The following is a 16,452-nucleotide window of genomic DNA, read 5'->3' on the forward strand; positions in this document are numbered from 1 at the left end:
TGCTCTAATTTTCTAACATCCAAACAGACTCTGCCTGGTAACAGAAACCACTGAACTACAGCTGGTTTCTGCCAAGGCAGAATTCCCGGGGGAAGCTGAAAGTCTCCCTTTACAGGGCCAAAATCCAAGTCTATTTGTATTCGCCTGCAGCTGATCTAACAGCATTCGGATACGAGAGCAGCTCTGTCCTGCCATGAGGGTGCTGAGGCAAAGCCCCCACTGCTGCCAGGCACCTCTTCCACAGTGTGAATTAGCCAAAATTTGGGATCACCCATCCCACCAAAAGCGTTTTTTGGTGTGTAATTTCAGAGGAATGCCAAACCCACAGAGTAACACAAAGCACCATCACTGCTGGACACGGTCCTCCATCCAAACACCCGGGATCCAAACCCAGGTACTGAACCAGCACATGCTGTGATGTCCCCATGGCAAGCAGGGAACCCCACAGAGACTTTCACGTGGATCTCAGTGCCAGGTTTCCAAGTGAGGTGCTCTAATGCAATGAGAAGTTAATTTTATACCCCCTCTCTTCAACAGCTCCAACAGATCAGTTGATCCTGCTGCCATTGAAGGAAGGGATCAGAGCTCCCACACTCCCATAAAACAGAATTAGACTAAATGCCCCCACATGTCCTAGAGGTCATCCCAAAGAGAAGTCTCTTCTTCAGTTATATAATCCTCAGTTTCAAAAGTTTATTTAAGAAATGAAAAGCAGCAGAAGGAAGTGAGGGGCAGAGTGGATGTGTGCAGCCCCCAGGGTGGAGGGTTGTTTACTTTTAAATGATCACACAATTTCAGGGTGAAGCAGCACACAGCTAAAGGGAGAATCATGTGAATGTGCTGCTTAACTGGCCTTGTCAGACAAGTTTTTTGGCATGAACATGTATTATGCAAAAGGAATAATCCCTTTAACTAAAATATTTGTAAGAGGGTTGCACAGCCAAGAACTAAAGAGAGGTTTTGCCCTTAATTCTCATCTGATTGCACTGAATAAAATGGTCCAACTTACAAAATATTTTAGCACAGAATTTGGAGCCTGTCTCTACTTGGAAGCAAATGCATTTTGCCACTCGTGCAGACTAAACACACTACATGCAGACAGGAAAGCAGCTGGGTGCTCCAAGGCTCGCTGCAGAGAAGCCACACGGATAATGCTCACAGGGGAAGGGTCCAGCACCAGCCACGGGCAGAAGGGAGGGGAACAGCCCTGGGACGCTTTGCAGCTACCAAGCCTGGACCCTGCAGCACCGAGTCCGGTGTTTCTGCTGCTTTTGCTCGCACTCCCACAGCGGACACGGAGCCCCCAGCTCGGCAGCGGCCGCCGCGGGCACCACGGGCGCCTCCCCCGCGCCGCTCCCCGGGCACGGCCCCCGCTCTGCAGAGCCACGGCGCCGGCTGCCCTACAATCGCCGTCTCCTCCAAGCCCTCCTCTTCCCTGCGAACCTGCACATTCAGTGCCTTCGCAGCACCCTCCTGTGGGGATTCCGCGTCCGTACAGACACGGGGGCAGCTGCGAACGGGGCGCGATGGAAACTCTCCTCTTCCTCCTCCTCCTCCTGCGGCGAGGCGGGCACGGGCAGCTCCGGGGCGCCAGGCCGGGCTGCTGGCACACCTCACGTCCCCGGGACCGAGCGGGGCTGGATGGGTGAGAGGCGATCCGAAAGCACCGGGGCCAGCGGCACAGCCCGGACAGGCCAGGCAGCCGCGGGGGCCGCGGCCAGAGGCGCCCCCGGCACAGCTGCGTGTTTATCTATACTGCTGTGTTTATCTACAACCGACTCACACACCGAGCAGCGACAGGCAATTACAAAAAGAAGCAAAAATTAACAGATTTCTTTGAAGCAACCCCTGACATATCCAGAGTGCTCCTCAACTCCTTCCCTGAGGTGTGCAATTTCCCCCCACTGCTTAAAAACCGGCTCTCAAAACCAGGAAAACCTTCATTTAGCAGCACCTCGTTTGGAACCACTTCTGCATTAACGCTTTTGTTTTCATGGTGATGCTGCATTTTCATTCAGATACTTTAAAGTATTTTTGTCACAAGTTGCAGTGATTTTGCACAACACTTTGCACCTCAATGAAAACCAAACACTGCTCTTATTTTTAAGAGAAAGAAGATTTGAGAAAGTTTTTAATTATTATGTTACTAAACATTTAAGTTTTTTTTAAAATTGTGTTTTATCTACACTCTTAATGAACAGCATTCAGAGTGGTGCCAAGATACACAAATTCCAGATATTGCAAGAATGCTGCAAAATTAGACTTGGATAAATCTCAAATCTGAATCACTGATTGCCCTCCAGGTTACACAGTAATTTAACATCCTTCAGAATGTGACTTGAAGAGAGCAAATAAACCAGTTCTCTTGTGCAACGGGCAGTAAGAACATGGATATGACATCATTCACTTTTGAAGCCTCTCACACCAAATTAATTCATCTTAATAGATGATGCTTCTGCAGGAACAAACCGAATTCTTTGCTTCCCAAATGAAGGGTTTTCAAACAAGTCTGGCAGATGTGCATTAGGTGAAGCACAGACACACCTCTCTAGTTTAGATGCTCTAAAGCAACGCAATAGCAAATCGTGGGGAAGATGATAATCCCTCATCTACTTTTTCCTCCACCTAACAAGAGAAGTTCTTTCCATCCCCTCATTGCCTGGCAATGAATGATTTCACCTATCAGGAGCTGCACATTGCTCCCATCCCTGGAGCACTCAAGTATCCTGTCATGGCAAAGAACAGGCCAGAGAATCAATCAGACAGAAGCTGTCAGAGAAGAGCATCTAGTCTGGAAAATTCAGGTGCAAAACTGCAATTAAAGACTGCCTTCCCATTGCCAGAAAGCCTTCCCAAACCATCAGCCCAGACAGGAACTAAAACCTTCTCTTGAAAGTTAAAAATTCATTGCACTCGTCAAACTCTGAGAAAGGAAGAGCTGCTCAGCTACTAAATTCTGCAGACATAACTGAGCCTTGCTCTTCCAGGGCAAAGAAAGGCTGAGGCTGATGGGAAGCAGGTGTATGGAGGCTGGAGGCAAAGGCAGAAAATCCATCCAGCAGAAGCAGGGAAGGCAGGGAATAAGATGTGGCAGAACAGAGCAGGCAGAGTTGCAGCAAGGTGAACCAAGCACATGATTTTTGTTGTTACTGTGCCATGAGGTCTGTGACCAGGGAAGGCAGGGACTGCATAGGAGAGGAGACTCTCATCATTACAGGATATATGATGTGACTCATTACTACCAACAAAAACTACAGCACCTTCCCAGCAGCAGCAGGAGGATTTTCTGGATGAAAACACTCCATTTCTACCTTGAAGAATATCAGTTCTTCCTCCACTACCCAGCCCTGCTCAGGGGATAGTAGAGCTATTCCCAGCTACAAAGAAAATGTGTCCTAAATAAACGGAGAAGAGAAAGGCAAATAAAATGTTTGATAATAAAGTCTTGAAGCTGTAGGCTTTTGCAGGAGGGAAATAATCTCCACAGCTGGAAGGACACCTCTCCTGGCATCAAGGTCAGAACTTCTTAAGGAACAGAGGCCACTAGGAAGTACAGACTGGCCCCAGCCCAAGTGGTACCTTGGGAGCAGTTCCCTGGCTGTTGCCTTCTACACATCCCCAAGAGGAAAAGCAAAGCCACAGCATAAACCCTGGCTACCAGATCATATGTGGCTCCAACTATTGAATCAGTAATTCCTCAGCCCACAGCCCTGTATCACACGAGGGTGGAAGGGAAGGAGAAATGAGCAGAGGGATCTGGGTGACAGGGCAGCAGAGCTTCTCACTGGGAACACATGCTGTGACAAGGCACCTCCCAGGGCCCTCGCAAAGAATGGAGAAAAGCAAGTTGTAGTATTTGTTTCATACGTTCATCACAACAGGAACATCAGCCAGATCTAGACTAGGTCCAAGGGATAATCACTGTAATTAGCACTTCGTTCATATAATTACCAGCAGACCCTGTAACATTTTACAATGGAGGTAATTACCCACATTTTACAGCTGAGGAAACAGATACAGTGCAGGTGAGTAACTTAAAAGAAATCATCAGTGAAACTGTGGCACAGCCAGAGGCTGCAATTATCCTTATTCCCAGCCAAGGCTCTCCCCAATAATCCATGCTGAATTCACTTCTGTCTTGTGGGAAGGAATCCAGAGAAAATAAACACAAACTGGAATTTCCAATGTCTAGAAGAGCTGAAAAGCAGACAAGCCAAACCTGAAGGAGAAATAAAAACACATGTTTATCACTGAGCATTTTCTGAGCTGAATGTGCATCTAAGAGCGGGGAACAGGCAGAGGACCCTGCTCTAGCAGACACAAAGCCAATGCAGGGTGTCAAGGGCTACAGTTCTACTTCTGAAGCAGAGGAAAAGCAGAAGCACAGGAGAGGTCAGGGCTGGCTGCCCAATGGCGCCAGCTCAAGCCCTCAGCCCCGAGTCCTTAATGCATGTCGAGAAGTTAGAGATTTAAGCAGGAGCAATAATTAAATTATTTAAGGACTTTGAAAACCAACATACACCCAGAGCAGCAAGCAGGGTGATAAGCCTGAGAAATTCACCCCCACCTAAAGAGAACCTGCCTGCAGAGTGGCTGCCCCAACAGCCAGTGAGGCAGAGCAGCACCCAGGCTCTGCTCTGGAAAGGGGCAATTCCCTTCCCCTCTGAGCTCAAGAGCAGTGGGAGCAGCAGGATCCAAGCTAGAACCCACCAGCCCTGAAACATAAGTAGGGTTAGCTGGCACTTGCTCAGTTTATTGCATAGGGTCAGGTGCTGCATGGAAATCTGGGTTTTCCCAGGCAAAGTCTTGGGCAGGAGATACAGACCTGTCCTGCACCTCTGGATGAGTTTCAGTGTTAACAGAAAATGGTGTGTTTGTGCTGACCAATACATCTGATTTTCAAAAGAAGTCAGACCAAAGTGAGCAATTTGCTGCTGCTATGTTTTATTAAATAAGCAGCACATGCAGATGACACACAGGTGTCTATTAGGTTGAATAAAGCAGATTAGGTTAATCCAGCCCCAGCTGCATTACCTGAACTGCAAGACATGCAACGCTCTGAATCTTGTACGTGTGCCAAGGATTTCATTTCAGCCCTTCAGCCTTCTGTTAAGGTTAATACATAAAAGCCTCCAGCAGCAGAAGATATTGCATAGATTTCAAAATTAAGACTTGTTTCAGGAGTGGATGTTGTCAACATTCTGGCTTTGAGTAACAGAAAAACCTCATAAGCAGGAACAAATCTCTCAATAGAGTATTCTCTCAAAATCTAAACAGACAAATGTTTTGCTTTGCAAACATTTTGCAGCATTTGTGTAGTTCTTTGATTAAGTGTTTGATGAAAACATGTATTTGAGTTACTGCTCAGTGAAAAACAAGCTCAGTGAAGTGAATTAAGTTCCATCATCTCTTGCCATCCAAGGGTCAGCTGTTGCTGTTCCTGCTGCATCCAGCAGCACTACAGCAAAAAACCAGGGGCAGATTTTACACTGGGGTAAATAGCAGTGCTGATGCTGGCTCAACAAAGCAACTTTTCTTGCCAATGCTTACTGTGTTTTAAAGAGGAAATGGGGGACAATTCCTATCTCCCCCTTCCCAAAGGCTGGACCTCTCCTCCCTCAGCAGCTCTAGCATCCTGGAAGCCCATGCAATAGCTGAACAGGCATAACCCATATTATTTACACCAATTACTGCAAATAACCATCTGCATCTAACACAATACATGGAAATATCACAACAAAGCATGCATCACTCTGTCATCCCACCACCTTGGGAGCTACACCCAGAGAATGCCATGGGTCAGTGCTTACCTTATGAAAGAAGGCAGGATGGACATGACAAAACATGAAATGAGACACACACAAAAAAAAAAAAAAAGAAACAAGACATTCTAACCATCTTTTAAGCTCTGTTTTTTTTATTATTGACTCCAATTCCCAACATCAGACATTTTTATTGCATTTTTTCTTTTTCCCTGCTATTTGTTCTAGCAGGAGGCAGCCAACAGCCAGCCCTCTGCACAGGGAAGGAGATTTCCTTCAGCTTCCAGACATTTAAATAAAGGTTTTTAAGAATTGCTGCCCTGGAAAGTCAGGGCATTCACATCTAACTGCTGCCAACATAAAATATGTGTTATGAGGAGAAAAAGAGTCTTCAAGGGGTTTTCTTGGGCAAAGTAAGTATTTTTTCCCACTGAGTTTTAAAAACCCTGTTCTGGAGACTGGAGAAATGGCTTAAGATGGTTTCTGGAGGATTCTTCTTCTCCTCAGGATGACAGGTAGCATTAAAGCCAAGCCAAAGCCAAATCCCAGCCATCCCAGACAGGCTCAGTGAGGAGCCACAGTCTGTGTACCAGAACTGACAACTCCAGGTCCACAGAAACAATTACAGCTAAAATTTGGAATAGGAAGAGAAAGAAAAATCCACCTGATTGCTTCAGGCACTGATGGAGGCTGTGACAGCCCAGCACAGCTCACAGCCACAGGGCCAGAGAAGCTCACACAGGAACACAGAGGTGCTGGGCAGGAATTCTGTGAATACTGGATCTGCCACTATTTTAGCAGGCAATTCTGCCACACAAGGGCAGTTTAAAAACAGGTGGTTTAAGCACAGAGATCAGTGCTGGAAATACCTTTCTCAGGCAGGGATGCCAATTCAAACCTGTTTCCTGAAGCAGGTTCTGCTGTTGATGGTGCATCCTCACTAGATGAACCAGGTAGAACCTGCTAGGGCTGAATCCCTCAAGACTCACAGAGGACTTGGGGGAAAGGAGACAACTCAGGCTCAGCCCTGGAGGTCAGCAGGACCCCCAGACAGGGGAGCAGAGCCAAATGCAGTCCAGTTTCCCAGGGAAAGGGTCAGCAGGAGGGTGTTCAGGTGAGCTTCAGGCTCCTCCAGAGGCCAGGCACCAGCAGAGCCCAGTGGCACTACGTGAACAGCTCTCTACAATTTTAATCTCTAGTCCTAATGAATGATATAAAGTTTTATAAGCATCAACAAGGCTCTGAGAAGACCTAAATCCATTTCAGTGCTCATTTAGCAGCTTCATCTGTGTGCAATTAAAACTTCAGCATTAAATGTTAGGGAATAAAATAATGAGACACTTAAAAAGTAATCTGTACTTCAGTGGGCCGTGCTCAGTGGATTTCATATGATCATTTACCAGATAAAAATAGAATCTGGCCAAAATCTGTCTTATCCACTGCTTCCCTTTCAAGAGGAAAATGGAAAGAGCCAACTAAGCTTTGGGGGCTTTGCCATCCCACGTACACACAACGCTGCTTCCCTAAGCACAGCCGTGCCCAAAGCACAGCTCCAAGCATTGATAACTTCCCTTTGGGCTCCAATGATAGCAGAAAAATAAATGCAAATTGAGTTTCAAGTGAGATTTTCATTTTGGTCTGAAGCCTAATCTTTTATTAAAACAGCTATCAGTTTGGAGCTGATGGTTAGGAAAAGTTAACTTCAGGACAGGAAAAAAAAATTTAACAGCAAAGAATAGTTCTTATTTGTAAGTGTATCTGAAATGCTCCCAAGGTTACTTTAAGCTACAAAAGTTGACTAGAGGGGGACACAGATGGGCCATGGACAGGCCACAAGAATGGGTTTTACTGAACAAAACAACTGTAGAAAAAAAGTGAACTAAAAGCAAAGATGTACATAAATATCAAAATAGATTGAGTGGGAGAACACAGATCAAAAGAAGTATTATACAGGCAACATACACACAGTTAAACTTAAAAGAAGCAAAAACCAACGAAAAATACATATTTTATTAACAACTGAAATAATGTTTATTCAAGAAAAGGCAACATTGGGCATCCTCATAGAAAAGAAAAAAGACATCTGGGGAGGTCAAAGAACGCTACAGTTTAAAATGATGAAATGTTACAGCTTACACACCAAAATTAAAAATGAAATGAAATTAAAAAAATGAAATGGTTACCAAAGTAATGCAGGTCAAGGGATCAAAGGTGAAGGGTCACACACTATTAAAAAGAAATCCAAAAGGGCGTCTGCATCAAGATCTCTGCAAAACAAAGGAGCTTCAGTGAGTAAAACTAGAACCTTCCATGGAAGCACATCAAAGCTCTGCACTCCACACCCAGCCCAAGCAGCACTCAGCTGCTCTCCTGTGCCGGCTCTGCTGCCCCTCCTGCAGCCACACTGGGCAGCTCCTGTCCCCAGCCACTTTGGCTTGTTATTATTGTTAACCTCCCTGCAGACAGGCTCCTTAAAGCTTTCCCATTTCCACGCTGGAGCACTGGTTCCTTGTTTCACAAACTGTTTCCAGCACCGAGGGCACGAGGCTGTGCAGCCCCAGCATCAGCTGCAGGTCCTGCATTGGCACTGACCCCACCTGAGCCAAGGAGGCTCTGCCTAGGTCAGAACACTCCTGGCTTCAACACAACTGGTGGATGGCTGCTTTTCAGAGAAAGCTTGACATGCTTTTTCAACAGTTTTCTCTATTCACTGTAACTGTGGAAATCTGGTAATTGTTGACACACACGCACGCTGAACCCCTCACATTGTAACGTATTGCTTTAACACTCCAATAAAAAAGTAATTCAAATGTGGTTTCCAAGACAAAGGCCTCTCCTCCTGGAATTTCAATTACACAGAAGCTATAAAACAACCTTTGGTACCCATTTCCAAGCAAGATGCAGTCAATTATCTATACTAAATTTATGCAGGGAACGTAATATTTACATCAGATAACTTTTGGAGAAAGACAACCACCAAGGGCATTTCATTCCTCTTCATTCCAGCATCCCTCCCCCTGCCTGGCAAGGCATTAAGTTTTGGGAAACTCTTATCTGGACCAAACCAGCCCTGTGCTTGAAGCCAAGAAAAAACTCCCTGCACAAAACCCTGCCTTTGTAAGGCAAAGAAGCCCCCAGCGTCAGAGAATCACCCACTGAGACACAGCACAAGGATCTGGTCTGCCTGGATATTTTTCCAAAAACATCTCATCTTTCCATGTCATTCCTGCTTCATGTGTGTCACAGTCAGGAACCTGCTGGAGAATGCAAGAAGGTCCTTATTCCCCTCAGCAACCGTGTCTGGCAAACCCTCCTGCTAAAGCTACTGCTTGCTGACCTTAAAACTCAGTTCCTGCCATTATTTCCAGCATTTATCAATTCCAGTTCCTGTGAGCCAAACCAGTAAAGCCACGTTTCTGCTGTGCTGGGCTGCCTCCTCTCCCCACAGCTCACACTGCAGATGTGCCAGACAACCTGGATATCAAAGAAAGCACTTTGGGAACCCAGCAACTCTGCAATAACAGAACGGACACAGACTTGCAGTGACTCATCAGATAATTAACTCTGAAGGCATCAACATGAGTTGTGTGACCAGGAAGACCCCAGGAGGAGCTCAGGAACCTCAGAGGTGCATGACAGGGATTATGCCTGCAGGACCACAACTTCTCAGGTAGCAGAAAGTTTGCAAAGATGAGTTTTAGGCAACTCCAGGAACATTTTAGCTCTGGGACAACAATGGGGAGGCACAAACCCAAGGTGGGACACAGGGTTCTCCAGTGCCTGGCCCAGTCCAGGGCTGTGTGCTGCAAACAGCTCCCAGCTCCTGCTGTTTGTCAACAACAGGGCACAGACATCAGGTACAAAAGAATGAGCACAGAGAATTGGGTTTTCTTCCCCCCACTGCAGTGGATTATGCCCTCTCCTGCTGTTTCTAGGACACTGTTCCCCACAAAGACTATTGCTTCTTTCCCTCTCTTCCTTAGGCAGTGCCCCAGCAGAAGAAAACCTTTGCTTTCATTTGCATTAGTTTTTCCTTCATATCTAGTTTTTCTTTCTAATCTAAATTCTTTGATTTTTCTCTTCCAAATGAAACAGCCATCCTTAGAAGCAGCAAACCTGAGACCAAGATGACAGGATTTCAATCCCCTACAAAATATAATCTTCTCAATTCCCATTCATTTGCCAAGTAAACCAATTCCTGTGTACATGCCAGGCCCTGGCAGAGAGACTGTTTCTAAATTGACTTTGTTGTACCATTTTCCTTGCATAACACGGAAGTACACCTTGTGTAACACCAGTGAGTATTTACTCAGTGCTGGGCAAGCCAGAATCAGAGACACACAATGCAGTGGTACCTACCACTACTGCTGGTGTTCCTGCAGAAAACAGGTAAATATTAACTGAATTAATCCACTTTCCTGACTCCTTTCAAGAAGAGTTTCCATTACCAGTAACTCCAAATTTTTATTCCCCACACACCAGATTCCCCTTCTGCTTTTGACACTACATTTCAGGATAATAATGTACAGTTAACAAGGATGAGCCACAACAGATGACAGGTTAGGAAAAGCACAACTGGAGGAAATAATACTCCACCTTATTTTCCCACAAGACAAAGGATTTGGAGCCACTGTACAGCCACTGTCCAGGTATCTGGACACACATTTGGTGCTGTACTATGGTCATCTACAACACCCACTCTATGGAGGAATCTGGAAGTATCAAACAGCAAAAAACCCTAATACCACTGACCAATATTCAGAGGTACTGTGACAGGTCACGAATGACAGTCAGGTGGTTAAATACCATCAACATTTTATACTTTGTGTGCAATATGCTAAAACTAATAATGAAGTTGTTTTTTTTTCTTTAGGCTGTCGTTGAATGTAAAAAAATTAATTCATTAATTTAATTTATTCAAAAGAGTTTAACTTGGAGGTGAAAAAAAAGTAACAAGGGCAGTGAATTACTCCAAACCCTCCATCTGTTTGGTCTGCTTTACAGGCGTCACTCCAATTCCACCACTCTGACATACTAACTGCCCAGCATTACAAGATCACTCTTTTACACTGACCCTAATATGAACCAAAGGGAAGGGAAAAAAGCCAGGTTTTCCTAAGAGGAAGATCAGGATCTGTGTTTGAGCATGAACAGGTATTACTGCCCTTGTTCAAAACCACCTGGATTGGTGATTGGTAGGTAACCTTCCAATATTGCTCAATCCTCAGCCTGCTCACAGCAGTCACTAGGGCTGTAAACACAACTGAGGAACCACAAACACAACGCCAGCAACACATTCCTGCTTTGCACATTTAAGTAAAGCCCAGGATTTCATTAATTTCACAAAACAAACCCACAATTAAGTGCCGGTGTTGGAGAAATTGCCGTCTCGCTCACCGATCAGCCTCCAAGCCCAGCCACAGGCGCAGCGGGAGCCGCCCCCACACGGCAGACAGCCCCAGTCAGGTGTACCAACACTTGCACTGCTCTGCTCACACTGCTTCCCTTGCATTTACTTGCTGGGCTTTTCTTCTTTAAAGCAAATGGAGTTCCTCACATGCTGCTGGTGGCCAAGAGGAGGGGCAGGCTCTGGAGGAACAGTACCATGGGCTGGCAGGGCAGCTCGCTGGTGACAAAGCCAGGTGGGACAGGCCTGTCTGAGGCACAGCACCTCAGACCACCAGCACTGAAATAAAGGGTGAGAACCAGCACTGGCACTCTGCATTTTATGGATGCTCTGGCTGCTCCAGCACTCGGCAAACACTTTGCCCCCAACACGGTATCGCCTGCCATTCCCAAACCCTTTAATGTGCCTCAGTCCCCAGCTCAGCACCACGCCAAGGGCATCCCCAGGTGCCAGAGCATAGCAGCTCCTCCTGCCCCCACTATGTGGGAGCACACACAAGCTGGTCTGCAATAACTTCCCTTCTGCTCCTCCAGTGGGGGATCATCAGGTGGAACAGAAACCAACAGCATTTCTAGTAACAGCATTTGCCATTACCATCGGAGTATTTTATACTGGGATCACGTGGGCAGCAGGCAATTAGTCTAAATTCAATATTCTTATTGCTTTGGAGAAACCCCAGAGCTGACACAGACTGCGAGGATGTCCCAGGCCTGGGAGTGCTCCTAAGCAGGCACAGGGCTCTCCCAACAGCTGCCAGCAGCCTCCGGCTTTGGGAGCCCTGAGCACCAGCTGAACACATCTTTTAAAAAGTATGCTGGACTTGAGAGTCCAGAGGGAGCTGTACTGAACACTACTCCTTATCCATGGAGTTTTGCCACCTTGAGGGGACACTGTGACCTAGACCAACAACCCTTGCCTGCTCCAGCTGGGCTGGTGACACAAACTGGTCCCATACACTTGCTCAACACCACATATTTGTAACATAAGGAACGGGCTGGAACAGGCAGTGCAGAGTTACAATACACTACACCTTAAAACAAGGAGGTTTTTTAAGTTTTCTAATATAAGAGTCGATTCTAAAAGGCACTTAAAAACATTAAAAGGGAGGAAAAAAAAGGAAAAAAAAAAAGCAGTAGCAGTAACCCTGCTGCTGGGTCTGCAGCAGAGCAGGGCTCTCTGTACAAACGTGGGGCGACAGGAGCCGTGCGGTGACCAGCTGCCCGCCACTCAGCCGAGGGGAGCTGCAGGAGCAGGCAGTAGAGATTTCATTGCTTTCACCTCCTCCCTGCCAGCACTTCAGAGCATCACAGCCAGCCCCAAGGCTCCAGACTCGCTCTTCCCTATCAGTCTGGGTCCCTCACGTCCCTCAGGCAGTTCTCCAAAGCTTCAAGATCTTCTCTGTGCATTAGAGAAAAGATGGCAAATAACTCGTTGTCAAGTGAAAAGGAGAATGTCACTGTCATGCGAGCGAAGCAAGGACGCCGGAGCACATCGAGATGTCAGTGAACACGCGACTCGGGCCCCCAGGCAGCACAGGCTGAGGGTTTCTTCCTATGCTAAATAATGCTCAAATACAGTTTCATAATTGCATTATTTGAATACTCTCCCAAGCACTATCTGAGCCTAGTGACTGCAAAATGTGGATGCTGGCTGACTCTAGAGAGCAGGGCAGTTCTGCCATGCCCCTCCAGACAAGCCTAAGCACATGGAGCAATTGCCGCTGGCTTTTTCTACCATGAAAGTCCTGGGCTTCTCCCAACAGACTGTAAACAGAGAATCCTATTGGAACCAAAGCCCAAGATAGCATTTTACATTTCCAATGTTTAACTTTTTCTTCTCTCTCGCACCGTGTCATTAAGTGTTTACAAGGATGATTAATGACTGCGGCTGCCAACTGTTAACGAACGGCATCTCTGCTCAGAGCTGCAATCGGTGTCTGGCAGGCTGTGCACAGACAAGGTTACTCCAACACCCTTGAGCCCCAGCACCCCGGGAAGCTCCCACTTCCCAGACAGAAAGCAGCGGGATGCATCTCCTGCAGACAACACATCTTGCTGCCCAAAGTGACTCACAGTAATGAGGCACCACCTTCACCACCTCTGTCACGGGACACGAGCTCAGCTGGGGCACCTGGAGGGTGGCTCTGTGCAGCCCTGCTTGGAGAACCCAGCCCTGCTCCCATGGAAGGGAGCAGAGATCCAGAGCTCCCAAAATTCTCACTCGAGACACACTGCCATCATTCTGAGCCAGAAGCCTCTGCTCCATCCTGAAACCAAACTGGATCTGCATTTCACAAACCCTAAAATGGTTCAGAGTGAACAACTAAGCCCTTAGAGTGAGGAACTCCCTCACAAGCACAAAGCACTGCAGAAGTTTCTCGCTACTAACTCATTTGTCTTAATGTGAGAAATAATATGAGAGCCCCGTCTCTATCCTCTCCCAGAGCTAGAGAAATAAGCACAATGCACCTTTACAGGCATTTCAAAAATGTAAATCTGTAATTAAATTGCTAGGCTTAACTTAAGATTTTCTATCTCTGGTTAAAAAAAATTGAATTAGACGGAACACTTCCTTCAGTAGGAAATATAAAACCGCTATAAACTTGATTTAAGACAAGATGACATCTTGGTATGGAAATGTATTTCCATCAAACATTTCAGTTGCAAATGCATGATCCAATGGAAAGCACCTCAATAACATGTTTGAACCATTTTTAAGCACTCCATTTCTCTTGCTGCTCATCACGTCATTTTACTACATGTAAAGTCATCCACAGCCCACCCAGCTCTCAGAGGACACAGTTTCTCCCTCCCAACTACCCAATCCTGACTAACATCCAACCATCATTCTCAAGCTGCAGACACAAGTGCTCTGAAAAAGCTATTTGCTGTGTTCCCATGGTGATGCTCTACCCTGGCTGCTCCCTGACCTCTGCACCGGCAGCACCGAGGAACCAATGGAGCCCAGGCCCAGTGACTGCACACTCATCCTGCTGCCCACCACCCCCACAGCTGGAACACCTCTGTGCTGGGCTTCAGGGCCACCAGAGACAGGCAAGAGCCAGATCAAGGCTCCTTGAACCATCCCCATGCAAAGGAGCACAAAGGGACTGTTTAGGAGTTGGGTCATGGCTTTGGAATTAGGGGGTTTGGCCGCCACCACCCTGGGGATGAATCCAACACCAATGTCTGCTACTCTCACACTCTGCAGCTTGTGGAGAGACTCCTGTGACTGCCCAACACACACCATTTGAGGGAGGACAGCACTGTCACACACATTCAGATCTGTGAATTGTTTAGGCATTTCATTTATTTTCCACCTTTAACTAAACCTCCCTGTCCAGGAGACGCCTCACACACAGGACAGGGATTCTGAAATCAGTACAAAAATTCTGGAAGTACCACCGTATAAAATACAACTTTTTCTTCTCTACTTTACAACTTCTGTCTTCACTAGCACAGGCAGAACACCTGTGTACTCAGATGAAAAAATGTATTCCCTCAGGAATGCCTCAGGAATGTAGTCCAACATTATTATTCAATTATACCCTAAGAAAATTTCAAGTTTTGTAACAGTGCACAGAATTAAACTTTCAGATTGGGGGTGGGGAAGGCAGTAAAATCTGGAAGCTCAGCTCCTTCCTCCCCCATAATTAACACAAATTTCCAAGACTTCATCTGAGCACAAGACTCTGGCTTTTTCTATTTTTTCCCCCCCTCTGAGCCAATGGGGCCAAAAAATCTCTGGCCACAAGAAAAGTTCTTTCATTTAAATCATGCAACAGGGATACTGCACCACACCACACAGGCTGGCAGAGTCAGCACAAGCTACAACCCATGGACAGACCCAGCTCCACATCCCCATGGCATAACAGCCTCAGTGAGAGATTTGTGAAGAGGGGATATAAATGAGAGAGAGGAATCTGACATTCAGTAAGACCAACAGGGGCTGAGTCTGTTTTTAATGTCCCAGCTGATGACCTGTGTCTATCAGCAAACAGAATTACAGCACCAGACAATCCCACCAGCAACACACTGGTGAGCATTGGCAGAGCTGCTCACTCTCCATTTCCCAAAACACTGACACAACCCTTAGGAGAACAGCCACACTCCCAAATTCTCTTCCTAACCTAATTCACCACACCAAGCACCTGCACATTCCTGCTTTTGCTCATGAATAATAACAGTTTTCAGCTGCATAACGAACTTTACCATATCCTGTGCTCATAGGAAGCTCCACACACTGCACTGGGGACAGCAGCAACACTAAAGTGATTAAACCCCACCCCAAGCAGCTCTTTCCAGTAAGAGGGAAGAGCACCATTCTGTCACAAACCTGTGCAGAGCTTGCTTGCCCCCAGCTGTGTTTGTCCAAACATCATCTGGAATTGCCACTGCTCCATGTCCTGTCCCCATTAACACAAACACTAACATAGAATAAACAGCAACCTACATTTTCTATTATTTACATTTCAAATGACCCAAGACAAAAACATCCACACAAAAAAGCCAAGGCCAGCAACTGCCCTGAAGACCCAATTCATTCTATCACAGTACTGAGTATGTTAAAAATAAATACCTGATTGTAACTTCCAGACACCAAAAGGAAGAGGGGTAAGGACTCCAATTTCGAAAAATACACACAGTCACTGCTCTGTGATTGATTCTACACTCAGCAAACACACACAGAGAAGTGAGCTGTGTTTGATCCTGCACTCAGCTGCCACTTGCAGGTGCTAAACTCACAAGCACAGATTCTGTTAACAAGTTTACATCTACAAACCAGGGATCAGAGGAACAGGACCAGTCAGCTCTCAACAAGCAGACACTAACTCGAGTTTTATAGTCATTTCTCCAAGTGGATTTCCTCTATTATTAAGTGATTCTCATAACTATGACAAAACTACACTAAGACAGAGCTACTAAAAACTAAAACTACACACTGGGTATTGCCATGGGACATTCAGCATTGCTGCACAGCAGGAATAAAGCCTAGGGATTGCAGAGATACCTGGGTTGTTCTTTAACTTCACCTTGGCCCACAGAATTTAAAATACTTCTTTTTAGTTTAAATTACACCAACCATAATGCAGTAACAGGTGATCTGTGAACCAGCATACTCAAGAGCAACTGGATTCCATTAAAAAACACCCAGTTCTGTGTTTTCCTTATTCTTAATGAGATTACTCAGACAGAGGTAAGCTGGTTATTTCCCAGGACCCTGTGTGGCAGGAAAGAACACACACCACTTTTTTCCTCAGAAGTCCTCATGCACAGGAAAGTA

General features: G+C 46.1%; 1 protein-coding gene across 7 annotated transcripts in view; it reads right to left on the reverse strand.

Annotated features, from left to right (window-relative positions):
* Positions 1-16,452, reverse strand: part of CAMTA1 (calmodulin binding transcription activator 1) — a 242,505-nt gene that overhangs the window by 205,228 nt on the left and 20,825 nt on the right. The gene's annotated exons all lie outside the window — the stretch shown is intronic.

The sequence above is a fragment of the Melozone crissalis genome, unplaced genomic scaffold (assembly GCF_028551555.1).
Source record: "Melozone crissalis strain CALT ecotype California unplaced genomic scaffold, PUWL_Pcris_2 ptg000107l_1, whole genome shotgun sequence".
NCBI classification, from domain to species: domain Eukaryota; kingdom Metazoa; phylum Chordata; class Aves; order Passeriformes; family Passerellidae; genus Melozone; species Melozone crissalis.